Raw genomic sequence first — 18,503 nt, 5'->3', positions numbered from 1 at the left:
AACGACGAGGCAACAACTAGCGGCAGGAAAAAAAATTGCATTTAAGATCTGACAGCGTAAGAGCCTTACGCCTGTCAGATCTAAGGGATATCTATGCGTAACTGATTCTAAGAATCAGTCGCATAGATACGCCGGGCCAGATTAGGACTTACGACGGTGTAAATGGCGTTGCGCCGTCGTAAGCCTTTTAAGAATCTGGCCCTTAGTTTTCACTTGTAGTGCAAAGTGGATTTGCATTTCGTAAATAACTCTCACTATCATAATATGTATACACACTATATTACCAAAAGTATTGAGACACATGAACTTTAATGGCATCCAAGTCTTAAGCCTCGTACACACGGCCGAGGAACTCGACGTGCCAAACACATCGAGTTCCTCGGCCAGTTCAGCACTGAAGCCGCCGAGGAGCTCGGCGGGACGAGAGCTCCCATAGAACAACGAGGAAATAGAGAACATGTTCTCTATTTCCTCGTCGAGCTCCTCGTCGGCTTCCTCGGCCGAAACTGTACACACGACCAGTTTCCTCGGCAGAATTCAGCCAGAAACTCGGTCGGAAGCTGAATTCTGCCGAGGAAACTGGTCGTGTGTACGGGGCCTTAGTCCATAGGGTTATGGCCAATATTGAGTTGGTACACCCTTTGCAGCTATAACAGCTTCAACTCTTCTAGGAAGGCTGTCCACAAGGTTTAGGAGTGTGTCTATGGGAATGTTTGACCATTCTTCCAGAAGCGCATTTGTGAGGTCAGGCACTGATGTTGGACAAGAAGGCCTGTCTAGTAGTCTGAGCTCTAATTCATCCCAAAGATGTTCTATCGGGTTTAGGTCAGGACTCTGTTAAGGCCAGTCAAGTTCCTCCACCTCAAACTTGCTCACCCATGTCTTTATGGAACTCATTTGGTGGAAGAAGGATTATGGTGTGGGGTTGTTTTTCAGGGGTTGGACTTGGCCCCTTAGTTCCAGTGAAGGAAACACGTAATGCTTCAGCATGCCAAGACATTTTGGACAATTTTATACTCCCAACTTTGTAGGAGCAGATTGGGGTTGGCCCCTTCCTGTTCTAACATGACTGTGCACCAGTGCACAGACAAGGTCCATAAATACATGGATGAGTTTTGGGTGGATGAACTTGACTGTTCTGCACAGAGTTCTGACCTCAACCCAATAGAACACCTTTAGGATGAATTAGAGTGGAGACGGTGAGTCAGGCCTTCTCCTCTGCATCAAAGCCTAACCTCACAAATGCGCCTCTGGAGGAATGGTCAAACATTCATGCAGACACACTCCTAAACCTTGTGGGCAGCTTTTGCAGAAGATTTGAAGCTGTTATAGCTGAAAAGAGTGGGCCAACTCAATATTGAACCCAATGAACTAAGCCTGGGATGTCATTAAAAATCATGTGTGTGTAAAGGCAGGCCTCCCAATACTTTTGATATTATAGTTTATTTTGAAAAAAATATTTTGCTTAATAATTACCACAGTTAGTTGGTTACAGACAAGTACTTCCTCCCCCTGTCAGCTGGGTGAGAAACCCTGTTTCCAGGAAGTAGATACAGAGAACTGGGCCACACCTTATACACACAGAAGCTTCTGCATTTCACCCAGGCCCGAAGAAGAGACTAATAGGCAAGTATTTTAATAGTTTAACTGCAGCTGCCCATAGCTTTTTGAGTGTGTTTTCAAAGCTGAATATACACTAGAAACATGTCAAATAAAAATGTCTTTGAAAATTCTTAGGAAAATTTGTACAAAAAAAATTCATAACATTTTAAAGCAAATCTAAACTGCATCTGAGCGCCACAAACTAAAAGCACAATTAAATTGTTTTCTCGTTCACATCAGTGCCTGACAAATGTGCTTCTGGAGGAATGGTCAAACATTCCCATAGACACTTGCTAAAGCCTAGGCTAAACTAAATGGGACTTTGTATGAGGCTATGTACGTAAATAGACGATAGCCTCCATCCCTGTTGAATTGGGAAAGGGAAGGACAGGTGGGACTTTAAATGAATCATGCAGCCAAGGAGAAAGCACGTCAAAGTGTGTCTGGTAGGTAGTACAAGAACCATATAAGTAGCATAATAGCACAGTGAATAGCAAATATGTAAAATATAAAATTAAATTGCACATACATTAATAACATAGTAATGACATAACATGATATCGTGTGGGCTCATTGCCACCAAGAACCACACACGTAGCATGCTAGCACAATAGTTACAGTACAAATAATACATTGTAGGCATAATAGTAACATATAGTTGACATGGCTTAGCGACATAGGGTTCATATTGTAAATAAAAGTAAAAACCAGACTCACTGACGTGTCACTCCATCTTAAAGGGAAAATGTAGAATTGGGATTCATTGGTGGACTCCAATGGTCCCAATAATGGTAATAATGGTACGATAATAGTCTGGATGGTAATAGAAGAGCACAAAAGTCAGCTCAAGGAGAAAAACACGACGGACTAAGTCTGGTGGTTATTGCATAATTGTTGTGAACCACATACATTACATAATAATCCAATGCATAGCCAGTAATCAAATATATGATAGGTTTCAAACAATTTGATAACATAATAGTAGCATAGCATGGTAACATGTGAGTTCATATTATGAACAACATTGGAACCAGACCAATAGGTGCGTATCTCCAAATATAATTAATATTTGTAGACTTGTGGTTCATTGGTATACTCCAGTATGCCTAGTGTAGATAGAAATTGTAATGTGGGTAGGACGAACCTCTAGTATCTCTACGCGTTTCATAGCTAGCGCCACTCATCAAGAGCAGAGAGGGGTAACAAAAGTCTAAAAAGAATATTGTACGATGTTAAAAAAATAATTCAAAAATAGTTATATGTCCATCTAGGTAAACAAAGATGGAATATATGTATAAATGCATATATATATATATATATATATATATATATATATATATATATATATATATATATATATATATATATATATATACATCCGATCATACCTGCAGAACCACAAGAGATAAGGATGCATGGAGGACCGGAGGTCGGTTGGGGTCATCAACACCGGGCGCTGAGGCGGCACACCCCAAGGCAGAAGATGGAAATTGGAACAGCCAAAACAAGTACTCGCCAACAGTAGATTCCCATGTGAGAGATGTGTCATTGTGGACATCTGTAAAATAATTAGATGAATGAACAAAAAATGGTGTATGGAGTGATATATAAAGTAAAGTGAGATGACTTAGGTGAAAATTAAGAAGTTAGTTACAAAGACCAAAGAATATATCAGGGGTAGACTGAAAGATAAAGTGGTAAAGGGATAATGTAGTATGTTAACACCCAGGATGTGGGCTAAAGTGTGAGTCTGGCTAAATCATTTGCCAAAAGCATAATGTTAAAAAATAATAATGGTAATAGATGAACAAAAAGTAAAAAATAGTTACCACTGTGGTATTTGTTGATCAGAAGATTCCATAAAGTGCATCATGTCTGTAAAGAGGAAGAGAGAGGAGTAACATGTATGGCTGTAAGGAGTAATCCTCCAGTAGCCAGGGGTAAACCACCAACGCCACACTGGCAGCCAGTGAGGGAGAGAGGGCGCCAACGGTCAAGCAGACAGAGACCGCTCGCCAGCTGGCGTCACACCTCCTCATATACGACGCCAAGAACTGAAACACAGTGACGGTGCACTCACGCCACCATAGGGTGACGCAGCGCGTATGCCACTGGATGTGTGACGTTGATGCGCCGAGAGACATCCGCCCAACCCCCCACACAGCTAAGGGGAGGGGAAGGGCATTGCAGCTTCAGGGATTAACAACATGGACAGCCAAACCAACTGACACAGCACAGCGCAGCCAGAGCAAGGGAACTGCAATGAAATAATGATAAATATAAAATGATATTGTATTATAGTAAATTGTTAGTTCTTAATTTTAGACAATTGAATTAAAACTGGCAGTGGATGGTACCAATGAATGAAAGTATCAATATAGGCGCATGATTCCATCCCTAAATACTTTGATAGTTGCTGAAGCCTATGCTAAACTAAATGGGACTTTGTATGAGGCTATGTACGTAAATAGACGATAGCCTCCATCCCTGTTGAATTGGGAAAGGGAAGGAAAGGTGGGACTTTGTTTGAATCATGCAGCCAAGGAAAGAGCACGTTAAAGTGTGTCTGGTAGGTAGTACATAGTAAACAAGAACCATATAAGTAGCATAATAGCAGAGTGAATAGCAAATATAAAATTTAACTGCACATACATTAATAACATAGTAATGACATAACATAACATGACCCCAACCGACCTCCGGTCCTCCATGCCTGCATCCATATCTCTTGTGGTTCTGCAGGTATGATGGATGTATATATATAAATATATATACAGTGCCTGCCGCCGAGAATTTGTTTTTAGCACGACGGCATCGCGCTGATTCTCGGCGACAGGGTGCCGATATCTCGCACTCGCGCTGGAATAGTACAAGCACATTACGGCAAGCGCATCATAGAAGCGACGGGAGATCCGACTTGGATTCCCGCCAATTCTACACGTGTGCGGCGTTTGTTATGAATCCTGAGGGGGGAAGTCCCCGCCGGATTTTAAATAAAAATCCGGCATGGGTTCCCCCCTCAGGAGCATACCGGGCCCTTAGGTCTGGTATGGGTTGTAAGGAGAACCCCCTATGCCAAAAAAACGGTGTAGGGGGTCCCCCTACAATCCATACCAGACCCGTATCCAAAGCACGCTACCCGGCCGGCCAGGAAAGGAGTGGGGACGAGCGAGCGCCCCCCCTCCTGAGCCATACCAGGCTGCATGCCCTCAACATGGGGGGGTTGGGTGCTCTGGGGCAGGGGGGCGCATTGCGGGGTCCCCCCACCCCAGAGCACCCTGTCCCCATGTTGATGAGGACAGGGCCCCTTCCCGACAACCCTGGCCGTTGGTTGTCGGGGTATGCGGGCGGGAGGCTTATCGGAATCTGGGAGCCCCCTTTAATAAGGGGGCCCCCAGATACCGGCCCCCCCACCCTAAGTGAATGGATATGGGGTACATCGTACCCCTACCCATTCACCTGGAGGAAAAATGTTAACGTTAATAAACACGACACAAGGGTTTTTAAAATAATTTATTAGTCTGCTCCGGAGGCACCCCCTGTCTTCTTTAGCTCTTTTCACCAGAGGGGGCTTCTTCTTTGACGTCTTCGGGTGGGGGCCACTCTTCTGCTCTGGCTCTGGTCCCATCATGCTCCGGTACATACCCACGTGGGTAGGTATCACATGGGTAGGTACGGAGCATGATGGGACTGTGAGGCCTATATAAGTCAGATGCAAGCCGCGCACCTGTCATTGCAGCGAGAAGAGGCAACGTGTCAACATCGGGAGAAGAGAAGAAGAAGAAGACGTCACAGCACAGAAGAAGAAGAAGACGTCACAGCACAGAAGAAGAAGAAGACGTCACAGCACAGAAGAAGAAGAAGACGTTCAGCCCTGAAGGAGAAGGCACCGGACAGCGGGAGGAAGAACCGGGGTGCGCCGAGTCAACAGCGGAGAGCGGCGAACATAGAAGAAGACCCCCGGAGAGTGGAGAAGACCCCCCCGGATACCGGAGAAGACCCCCCCGGATAGCGGAAGAAGAAGCCCCCCCCCTGAGAAGCACACCACCCCCCGCCGAAGACGTCGCAGGAAACCCGCCGGGGGGTGGGCGCTTTTATAAAAGCGCCCCCCCCCGGCGGTGGAAGAGAACCAGACGGCGGCGAAGAAGAGCGTCCCCCACCCGAAGACATCAAAGAAGAAGCCCCCCCCTGGTGAAAAGAGCTAAAGAAGACAGGGGTGCCTCCGGAGCAGACTAATAAATTATTTTAAAAACCCTTGTGTCGTGTTTATTAACGTTAACATTTTTCCTCTCGGTGAATGGGTAGGGGTACGATGTACCCCATATCCATTCACTTAGGGTGGGGGGGCCGGTATCTGGGGGCCCCCTTATTAAAGGGGGCTCCCAGTTTCCGATAAGCCTCCCGCCCGCATACCCCGACAACCAACGGCCAGAGTTGTCGGGAAGGGGCCCTGTCCTCATCAACATGGGGACAGGGTGCTCTGGGGTGGGGGGACCCCGCAGTGCGCCCCCCTGCCACAGAGCACCCAACCCCCCCATGTTGAGGGCATGCAGCCTGGTACGGCTCAGGAGGGGGGGGGCGCTCGCTCGTCCCCACTCCTTTCCTGGCCGGCCGGGTAGCGTGATTTGGATACGGGTCTGGTATGGATTGTAGGGGGACCCCCTACGCCGTTTTTTCGGAGTAGGGGGGTCTCCTTACAACCCATACCAGACCTAAGGGCCCAGTATGTTCCTGAGGGGGGAACCCATGCCGGATTTTTATTTAAAATCCGGCAGGGACTTCCCCCCTCAGGATTCATAACAAACGCTGCACACGTGTAGAATTGGCGGGAATCCAAGTCGGATCTCCCGTCGCTTCTATGACTGCTCGGCGCTGGCTCCCGCGATGGGGCTCGTAGGTGCTCAATCTCGCCGAGAAAGGGAGCGAGATTGACACAATATTGCGGTCACCCACTGTATATGTATTTATACCTATATTCCATCTTTGTTTACCTAGATAGACATATTATAACTATTTTTGAAATATTTTTTTAACATCGTACGATATTCTTTTTAGACTTTTGTTACCCCTCTCTGCTCCTGATGACTAGCAACGAGGACACCCCTATTCTCTATAGATTACAATTTAATATTTTGATTTTGTTTCACATCACACCCCCTACTGCATTAATCTGAGAACGGATGGAATTGATCCATCGGCAAAACATATTAAATCTCAATACATAAGTTACATATGAAATGATATGTGAATGAGATGCTGCATGTGATTTGAAAATGAAAATAAATGCAAAACACACGTACACATATACACACCTGGTGTCCAAATGTCCGAAATAATTCAAAGCCTGATGAAAATTGTTATTATATTGTAAATATTGACTATATTTTTATCTACAGTAATAATATGTTTACCCTTGTCAAACATCAGTTCAGTAACTATAATATTGGTCTCCTTTATGAGCCTATGCCAATGCTGTGATATGTCATGCAACTTGAAGGACGATATGCTTCACTACATCTAATTTACTAGAGTAATTGTTTGAAAGCATGGTAGGGAAAATATTGCTGCACATATCTGTCAAGGTCAGTATAAGGTTACTGGAAGTAGCCATATCAAATTGAAACCTTCCACTTATTATACCAGTGCTATGTTTCATATCTACAAAAACTTTCAAAACTACTTCTGCTTTGTGTCAAGTTATCATCAAATTTTTCTTCATTCTCATACAGCGTCAGAACTACATTTCCATCCACCCACATTAGCAGTATGATTTGATACATGAGAGTTATTCTGTATCTCACACACTGTTGCAGTTCAAGACCTAATTACTTGGGAAACATATTTTTATTTCATAGAAAAAAAAATGTTCTAATAATTTATATTTGCAGGTTTAGTTCTGCCTAGCTAGGTTATCTGATGTTGGAATATTTCCTTTTAGAGAGTTCTAGATTTTAGGCAGAATGAGTTAAAATGCATTCAGGCCAGACTGCAATCAATCCACTCAAAGGTTTAGCTGTGTTTTGGACCCGAGGTTGAGCCCTTGTTCACACTGAGCACAGCTTTTAAATTGTGCAACTTCATCAGAAGCCGCACAATTTCAAAGCAGCATGTCATTGTGACTTTGTGAGCGACTTGAAAGAAATCTGTGCAGCTTCATGCCGAGATGTCTATTGAAGTTGCACCCGAAATCAGCAAAAGCAATGCAGGAACTACTTTTGCAAAATAGTGAGGCGCTGCAAAGTTGGCGTTGCACCAATTGGAATGGTGCCATTGCCAGCAATAGGCTGAGACTTGTCATGCTATTCCAGACAAATCACATGACAAATTGGTTCAGTGTGAACGGGGGCTTTTAGCTAACTCACAAATAGTGGAATGACAGGCCTTTTACTGTAACTTTGTATTGCAGTGTGCTGTACAGAATCGCAGGGCACTGTACATCAGTGCAACGTATCGGTACATGAATGGAGTGTACTTTGCATTGATTTTTCACAAATACAAAAAAAAGGAAGTTATATGTGATGTGCTGAATTGCGATCCACACTCCCCCTATTGTAGTCAGGAAAGGCTATACATTTACTGTATTCATTTTTGGATAAAGATGCATTTTTACTGCTTGGATTTATATGTGTTATGCCGCGTACACACGATCAGTCCATCCGATGAAAACGGTCTGATGGATTTTTCCATCAATTAACCGATGAGGCTGACAGATGGTCAGTCGTGCCTATACACCATCAGTTAAAAAAACGATTGTGTCAGAACGCGGTGACGTAAAACACAACGACGTGCTGAAAAAAACGAAGTTCAATGCTTCCAAGCATGCGTCGACTTGATTCTGAGCATGCGTGGATTTTTAACCGATGGACGTGCCTACAAACAATCGTTTTTTTTTACTATCGGTTAGGTATCCATCGGTTAAATTTAAAACAAGATTGAATTTTTTTAACCTATGGATAAATAACTGATGGGGCCCACACACGATCGGTTTGGTCTGATGAAAACGGTCCATCAGACAGTTCTTATCTGTTTGACCGATCGTGTGTACGCGGCATTAGAATTATTTACTTTCTGCTAATCAGGAGTCATAAAATCAGTGTGCATGTAAATATAACACAGATCTGGTACTGTATCATTACCCTGATCCTCTGAAGTTTCCCTTCTAGACAAGTTAACTGTTAGGCCTCGTACTCACGACCAAACATGTCTGCTGAAACTGGTCCGCGGACCAGTTTCAGCGGACATGTTCGTTCGTGTGTAGGCAGTAACGTACAGAATTCCAGCAAACAATCGTCGGCCAGACCGTTTTCCAACGAACAACTGTTTCCTGGTCTTGCTTTAAAACAGTCTGCTGGAATCGTGTCCGTCAGACATGTTCGGTCGTCTGTACACAAAAGCAGCGTACAAAAACCCCGCGCATGCTCAGTCCAAATGAGGAGACGGGAGCGCTCGTTCAGGTAAAACTCGCGTTTCTTTGGGATATGGCACATTCGTCATTAGAAACCTTTTATTCTAGCAAGAGAACAATGTCTTAAAAAGGCGCACTAAACCACATTTTAAAGCCTCGTTTGATTAATTCTTCTCTTGCTAGAATAACCCCGTTCTCTTGCTGATGCAATTTCAATAGAGTTGTCCCATACTGAAATGTCACATTTCTTGCTTGTGATGTAATCCTTTAATAATGTTTTCTATGCCAGACGTGTGTTTTGGTTGGTGGTCCTCCATAATTTAGAGTATTCATTTTTGTAAAGGAATGTGCATTTTTTTAATTTTTTTTTTTGTTTCTAGTTATGTCACCATTTAAACTATTTTTTTTTTACATGTATTTTTAATTTTTTTTTTTTTTTTTTGGTGTTTCATTAGAGAATATTAAACCATGTTGGCACACCAAATGTCCCCCCCCCCCCCCAAGGAGTGTGTCCTTTGTAAATTACCCATTGTATATTTATTAAAGGTTTGCTGCCTAATAATCCCCACAGTATATCAAACAATAGACATGTTTTCAAATGAAAGCAAAAGGCCTTTTATTCTGGCAAATGTCATCACAAAAAATAAAAAGAACGGCAGCACTAGAATAGATAGCAAACTATATGCAAACTTGCATTTCCAACATGGTGAAGGATAAACTTCCAAGCCTCAGGAGCCAAACACAAAAATATTAAGCAGCAGCACACAAACAAAGGAACCCAAACTGTGGTAGTACAAACAAGATGTCCTTTATGTGGAAGGAAATGGAAGGCAGAAAATCAACGTTTCCTCCTCTTTCCAGCCTTCCCTCCAGGCAGCCTTCCAGCGGATCGAACACGGGGTCTTGCAGGTGGGGTTGATGTGGCAGCAGGAGGATGGTGTTCCGCAAGCCGGGCCGGGTCACATAGCCCAGTGTCTGGGGTCAGCAGGCCCCTCTGCATCCACCAAAGTACCTGGTTCATCAGGGCCTTTGCCAGTCTTCTCTGGTCCTCCTCCCCTTCATTTAAATCATGGGCCAATGAGGCACTGAAGGCCTCTGTGGGGTTGAGGGGGGCCCTCATGATGGCGCTTGCCTCCTGGATCATGCGGAGGCTTGCCTCCTCCACAGGCCTCAACTGCCTCCTTCGGCCTGATGGCCTCACCTGGGGGGGAGAAGACTGGCTGGTGGTGGTTCTCCTGGCCGGGTGGACCTGCTGCAGGCCACTGGGCCCAGCCTCCTCCTGGCTGCCACTGACCCCGGCCTCCTCCTGGCTGCCACTGACCCCGGCCTCCTCCTGGCTGCCACTGACCCCGGCCTCCTCCTGGCTGCCACTGACCCCGGCCTCCTCCTGGCTGACAGACACCTGAGGATCTGCCACCTCCTGGCTGATCTCTTCTTCCTGTGTGTAAAAAAAAGGAATTTTTTTACAATTTCGCTAAATAAAACCACACTCATTTTCATGTTTTTCGTTCAGTATTTTCTGTTCATTATTACTTGAATACACTCTACTTCTGACCCCTGCAGTTGTCATCCCTGACACCTATTTGTCTGTACACCTTTTTGTTTGTTTTTTTCCAGCTTGGTTTTTTTTTTTCAATATCTAATCATTAATCCACCAAGAATTATTTAGGCCATAAATATAGAGGAAACTACTATACCTCCTCATCGAAGGGTGGCAGATCTGCATCTCTGTCAGCCAGGCCCTCTTCCTCCGACTCTGCAGGGCTGTGGTCATCTGGGGAATGTCCGCTGGAAGGTAGCATGGAGGAAAGGTTGGAAGAAAGACTGGACATCGTTTTCCTGCCTTCCATTTCGTCCCGCAAAAAAGCCATCTGTTTATAATACCACAGTTTGGGTTCCTTTGCTTGTCTTGCTGCTGCTCCCGATTTTTTGATTTTATTAGCTTTGTATGCTCTCCTGTATGTGCTTCTGAGGTTGGCAAGTTTATCCTTCACCATGTTGGCAGTGCATCCTGGCACCCAAGTTTGCATATAATTTGCTAGCTCTTCTAGTGCTGCCGCTCGTACCTCTTTATTGCAATATAACGAGTGTTTTGAATTCCACAGGATGGGCGTGTCCTGGTATTTTTGAAGTAAGGCCTCTATAGATTCCTTGCTTTGTAGGAGGTCCATTGCAATTTTTGAAAAATTATATTTCTTTTTGAGTCTAGATTACAAAAACATAAACCACAGAAAAATAAATATTCCAAAGGATCAGCGTTGACCTTGATCTAATATGTGTCTTCAAATTTATTACCTATATCTAATTCCAAACACAGTCTCTCTTGTTTAAACAATGATTGGCAGCTCGGCCGCATTGCTTGTACCAAACATTGATTTGCTAGATGCAGAGCCATTGTTCACATTGCAGTAAATATTTTAAATATATTAAATTAAACAATGCTTACAAATGACAGTTTTCATCTAGGCACTCTTTCATGTGTAAATCTCATACCCCTGACAATGGATGACATAAAAGACACTTCCTAATGACCTCTGTACAACCAACACTTGAACAATACTTTGCCTGATCTGAATACACCATTCAAAAACTTGTCAATGAGGTACAGCATTGTTCACATCTCTATTTTGTGAGGTGTCCAAAAGCATTTGGATACCAAAATAACATTGTGGTACCCCATAGACAGAATAGCTTAAAAAGGGTGCAACCAACAGCCCAAACCCCCATCCCATGTGTCTACATTTTCAAGGCCTCTGCTGATCACATTTTTAAATTCCTTACCTTCCTGTCTCTCGCTCCTCGTTTCTCACGCTCGCCTAATTACCGCGTAAGATGCGTAATCACGGCGTAAACCTTTTAAACACTCCGCGTATTTATGAAACCCCGCCCTCGTCACCTTTGCGAGGCCCCTAATCAATGATTTTAGGAAATATGGCGTTAACTGTGTATGTTCTGGATGCGCTCGAAGATTCTCCGCGTAACGGACGTAAACACGTTGTTTGCATTCTCTACACTCCGCGTATGTATTAAACGCCGCCCTCTTCTCCGCCCATGGCGTAAGAATTCATCTTTTCCACGCCCATAATCTCTGTGGGAAAGGAAAGATGGCGATGTCACACGAGCGGGCACGATGCTCTCATGCCACAAGTGAAGGGACAGAGGCAGGGACGTCCCGATCAAGGAAAAGAAGATATAAAGCCACTAATATGCGGTTCCAGGAAATGGTGGAGTTAGTTTACATCATGCGAAAAAAGGACTATGATGGTGAATTAGGGCCATACAAGACCCCTAACCGCCGAAAGGCACATATTATGGACAAGGTGGCGAGGAGAATGCAGAGGATGTTTGGGATCACCAGGTCCAAGGAACAGCTGAGGAAACGATGGTCAGACTTAAAATTGAGGGAGCCACATCAGATGAAGAAAATACTTAAAATTCTGCGTAAAAGTAAGTAAATATATATTGGGTTTGGGGGGGGGGGGGGTGGTGATTGTCTGCAATAATGTGTTGCCATGTATATTTCACCATCTGCCTCCTTGGCCTGCTTGTAATTTTAAAGACATGTTGTTATTTATTTTTTAGAACATAAATAACTACATATTTACAAACAGTGTTCTTAGTAAACAACGTAACATCACATAGTTTATCAGAAAGGCTCGGTTATTCCAGGAACAACACACCTGGACATGGCTCACTGGCCAAAAACTTTGTTTGTAAACATTGTGTAAAAGCTAGTTCTAGAAAAAAAAAGAAGGAGAATGGGAAAGGCAAACAGGATTCATTCTAAAAACAGTGGTAATAAAGCAGATGTTTTCACATCTGCAATGCAGAGCACCTGTGTCTCCCCAAATCAAAAATGGGTTTTGGTAGGGTATCCCAGAAATACAGTTTAGGGGGGACATCCATGTGTGTCACTTTGCTAAAAAGGGGCAGGATCAGAGCTTGCCATATAGAAGTAATTGCAAAATGTAGGTTTGGTGAAAGATAAAAGTAACTAAATGAAAGCATCTTCTAAGCAATGTGTGCGATTTATGCTCTCCAATATCTGTGTGCTGATGAGTCTACATTTTTTTTGGTTTATTTCAGGGGAAAGAAGTCGCCAGCATTTGGAGGAGGCAGAGAGGGCCAGACAAGGCCAAAATCTGCCATCTCAACATGTGGAGGAGGAGGAGGATGTGGAAGGAGAAGAGGATGTGGAAGGAGAGGAGGATGTGGAAGGAGAGGAGGATGTGGAAGGAGAGGAGGATGTGGAAGGAGAGGAGGAAGGAAGAAAGGAGGAAGGAAGAGAGGAGGAAGAAGTAATTTTGGACTTAGAAGTCATAGCAGATGAAGGGCAAGTGGCGGAAGAACAATTTGGCGAATTGAAAGAAGGTGGATTGATGGATGAAGGAGGAGTCCAAGATGATGGGGAAGTGGTGGAAGAAGGAGGAGTGATTGAAGATGATGGGGAGGTGGTGGAAGAAGGAGGAGTGATAGAAGATGTCGAAGAGGTGGAAAGGAGAAGCCCATCAGGTCAGTGTCACCCTAGCTTGATTCCAAAAAACATATGTAGATAGGCCTCATTGAAAAATAATATTGTAAATGCCATTTTTTTTTTGTTGGTTTAGGGGAGGAGGATGGTGTGCCAAGATTTTCACGTGCAAGTGCTGCTATAATTATTCAGCAGGTAATGGAGTGCAGCACTGAAATGCACAATATGCGTGAAAGGATGTTTCTCATGGAACAGAATGTAACAAATGTCCTTTTGGAATGCAGCACGGAAATGGACAATATGCGGCAAAGAATGATGGTAATCGAAGCAAATTTTAAGAACATTATTGACATGATGGGCCGTGTCAAAGACTGAAACACCCCCCGCCCATCCCCCGCCCCCACAAACATTTTAACAGTTTGAATAATGAATACGCCAAAATTTGAAGATACACACACAGTGTGCCAACATGTGCTATCTGCCATCACAGAATATCTAATGTCTGTGCTTTGTGGGTCCAACCCCCTCCTCCATCCTCAAGTAGTTGAGAGGAAGGGTTTGCTCCCACAAAACACAGACATTGATCACCCATGATGTCAGATAGCACATGTGGCCATTTGTCTGTTGAACCAATGACATTTGGCGAGTTTGCACTGAATGTGTGTATCTTCCAATTTTGGCGTGTTCCAGTGTGAAAGCACACCATGACTGACTGCTGTTGTGAGTTTTTATATTTTTTGAATTTGATTTTGTTACTTTTTGACCATGTTGAACATTTTGGGATACTATAAAGTTTAGACCATAAAGAATAAACAACGCCAAAAATTATTTTCAATATATATATAGAATTATAAATCTCTCTAATCACTGAATTTAGTGAAGTAGAGATTTGACTCCAAATTCTCACCCAAAAATTTTGTTTTAGAAAAACACACCAAAAACAACAAAAATGGTTACAAAATTATTGTTTTTTGTGCCTAAAAAATATGGCCAAAAATAAATTTAAGGCGGTAAACACCCCACCAAATATAATCTATATATATATATATATATGTAAACAATAAATCTAACTATATTTGAGGAAAAAAAAAGTGAACTTGTTAATAAATGTATAATCTGCATAATATTTTTGGTTGAATTACCTGAAAAAAAAAAAAATTTTTTAAAAAATTTTGAAGACTCCTAAGTACAAAAGCAGGGAGTAATGAAAAAAATCTAAAAATTTTTTTGGGGTCATGAACAAGCAAAAATAAAAAAAAATTGACCTCAACATTTACAAATGGAGTTGCTTCTTATTTCTAGACTCAATACCCTGTTTGTAGATGAGTGAATACTGTGCAAAATGTGGTTATTTACTAAAAGTGGAGAAATCAATTATGCACTAAAATTGCAGAAGTTAGTTAGAGAACCAGGAAGACAGATAAAAAGAGAAAAAGCATTAATGACAAACAACTGTATAAAGTCCAATGGTCTAATTATTTATTATTTGTTAGAATATTCCTTTCTTTGGGGGCCGAATTAGAAAGAAATATGATCTGGCATAGCAATGGCCCCCCGACCCATGAAGTACTCAACATATTTGTCGCGTACCTCACGAGCTGATTGGGGGGCCAAGCCAGCGCGACCAGTGTCCAGCCCGGGAAGGGGATCTGAGGGTAGTCTTGCCTCAGAACCGATGTCGGGTAGGTACGTCTGGGAGTGCCTGCGTAAAAAGTTGTGCAAAATGCAGCAGGCAAATACAACGGTGTCCAATTTATATTCCGCCAGATGTATCGATGTCCTGAACAGGCGGAACCGGTTGGTGAGTATCCCAAAGGCATTCTCGACTACCCTCCGAGCCCTGGCCAACCGAAAATTAAACACACTCCTCTCTGAGGTGAGGGTCCTCTGGGGAAAAGGCCGCATGAGGTGAGGACCAAGCCCGAAAGCCTCGTCCGCTAGGAACACAAACGGAAGTCCTTCCACATTCTCTTCATCTGGTGGCAATGCCAGACCACCAGCTTGGAGACGATCATAGAAATCAGTCCGTGCGAACACTCCCCCATCAGACATCCGGCCATTCTTCCCCACGTCCACATATAGAAACTCATACTGTGCCGACACCACCGCCATCAACACAATACTATGATAACCCTTGTAATTATAATAGTAGGACCCCGAGCGGGGTGGGGGCACAATGCGGACGTGTTTCCCATCTATTGCTCCACCGCAGTTTGGAAAATCACACCGCTGGGCAAATTGGGAAGCCACAGACTGCCATTCCTGTGGTGTGGAGGGTAGCTGTGGGGACAAACAAAATTAGAGATTTAGTACTTTGTAACAAATACATCCTACAAGCATCCTTGTGACAGTTCACAGTATTAAAATTGCATTAGAAAAATGTGCATGGAGAATTTGGAAAATGAAATATATAGGGCCACTTCATTAAGAGACTCCACAGCCCTCTGATGGGGACAATAAAAGTTTGAAGGGGGGGGGGGGGGGGGAAAAACCCCAAAAAGTCCTGTTTGAAAAAATGGCAAGGTGGGTTTGTCCCTAGGATAGCATGCTGGACAGGTTAATATTGGGTAAGGGACAAATATGCAGGTAGGCCAAGAATAAAACATGTAAAGCTGATATCAACATGCATAGGGAGAAAAGCTAACGTTAGTTAAACACACAGCATATCTGGGAAAATAAAAATAAAGTTAGTTGGCCACATTATTAGAGCCAGGAAACTTACCTTAATATACTCCTCATGCATAACTTTGATGATGGCAGCACACGTGTCCGGTATGATGACCCCAAGCGCCTGCGGAGAGATGCCTGTCGAGAACTTGAGGTCCTGCAGGCTCCTCCCAGTCGCCAGGTACCGCAACGTGGCAATAAGCCTCTGCTCGGCCGTGATGGCTTGGCGCATCACAGTGTCCTGCCTCGTGATATAGGGGGACAGAAGATCCAGCAGACGGTTGAATACGGGGTCCGTCATGCGGAGAAAATTCCTAAAGTCATTAGGATTATTCTCCTGGAGTTCCCTAAGCAGAGGCATATGTGAGAACTGGTCACGCTGGCGCAACCAATTCTTGGTCCAGAAACGCCTCCGCCCCCTGTTTCTGGCCAAAGTACTGGACAAATGAACATATCCAGCAGCCATCCCATAAACAGCACCAACTCGCGAAAATTGACGCTGCTGCTCCATCATGGCTTCAAACCGGCCGGCTGGTCAGTCAAGAACACACTGAAACAGAAAGCACTCGCAAATCCAGCACTACCTGCGACAAACGCGCGACAAACAGATACGAGCGCACAGGATGCAACTGCTAAAGCAGAAACAACCTGCTTGCCTATAGCCGAATGACAACTACGTTACCGCAAGCACACGCACTGAACCCGTGAATACACGCTGTCAAAGCCTGGAGACCGAGAAGCGCGAATCAGCTCTAACCAAACCTTCACTAACACGAGCAAACACGTAACTAGCAAAAGAGGAACAGAGGGCGGCGCCATTAACTTTGGTCTTCCCCTTTATAGTGACGTCGTACGTAGTTTACGTGCACGCGTTCCGGTACGACGGGAATTTGGTCCGCTGGTGTGTACACGCCAGCGGAACAAAACACAAATCAGCCTTGTACGCCGGAAACTGTCGGGCAGACAGTTTCCAGCGCACAGATCCGGTCGTGAGTACAAGGCCTTAGATGTAGGGAAGAGTCTTTGGGATCATGTTGTCTGCTAGTCACAAATCTCTTTGCTTCCCCATCTTTGAGTAGATTTTTTGGCTTTAGAGCTTCTTGTCATCCTGGCCAGCTCTGTAATTTGTGCTGTATGCCTAACACACTTTTCCTAGGCTAAAAAATCCAATAGTATCTCCTAAGCTAAAACATCATATAAGGTTTGTACGTAAAGATTATCCTGAGGAAGACAAGCTTGTGCCTCATCCAAATGTTGAAATAAAATCTTTGCTGTGTGTTAACCTCTCAGCTCCGGCTCACACTAATGTGATGTGGAAAACACACAAAACTATCTGCATTTCCCCGCATTGCAGTGCACTGCTTGGCAATCGCATAGTTGCAGGTGTCAATGTTAGATTAACGACACCCAAAAACAGATAAAAAAATGCAGTGAAATTGCCAAATGTGAACACCCATGCAATGTGATTCAGGTGTGGGGAAAAAAAAAGGATCCTGTACAATTTTGGTGCAGATGGGAAGCAATTTGAGCCATACAAAACGTATTGCTTAAATTGTATCGCACAGACACCGCATGTCCTGTGCACAGGACTGTGGTGTAGGTCGTTGTCATGCTGGAAGGTGAACCTCCGCCTCAGTCTCAAGTCTTTTGCAGACTCCAACAGGTTTTCTTCTAGGATTGCCCTGTATTTGGCTCCATCCATCTTCCCATCAACTCTGAACAGCTTGCCTGTCCCTGCTGAAGAAAAGTATCCCCACAACATGATGCTGCCAGCACCATGTTTCACGGTGGGGATGATCAATGTGATGTGAAGTGTTATTTTTCCGCCACACACATCCTTTTGCTTTTAGGCCAAAAAGTTCAACTTTAGACTCATCTGATGATCTGACCAGAGCACCTTCTTCCACATGTTTGTCGTGTGTCTCCCACATGGTTTCTCGCAAACTGCAAATGGGACTTGTCTTGGCTTTCTTTCAACAATGGCTTTCTTCATGCCACTCTTCCATAAAGGCCAGATTTGTGGAGTGCACGACTAAGGCCTAGTACACACGAGAGGATCGATCCGCGGAAACGGTCCGGGGGACCGTTTCCGCGGATAAGTCCTCTGGCGGATTTTGATCTCATGGTTGCACTAACCATGAGATCAAAATCCCAGCGGAATTCCCTCCGCGGTGATGTGTCGCGCCGCCGCCGCGATGATGACGGGGCGACGTGCGCGACGCTGTCATATAAGGAATTCCACGCATGCGTCAAATCATTACGACGCATGCGAGGGATGCAATCGGACGGATTGATCCGCTAAGTCTGTACAGACCAGCGGATCAATCCGCTAGACTGGATTCCAGCGGATAGATTTCT

The sequence above is a fragment of the Rana temporaria genome, chromosome 2 (genome assembly GCF_905171775.1).
Source record: "Rana temporaria chromosome 2, aRanTem1.1, whole genome shotgun sequence".
Lineage (NCBI taxonomy): Eukaryota > Metazoa > Chordata > Amphibia > Anura > Ranidae > Rana > Rana temporaria.
The sequence above is the reverse complement of the archived record's forward strand: the minus strand, read 5'-3'. Positions refer to the sequence as shown.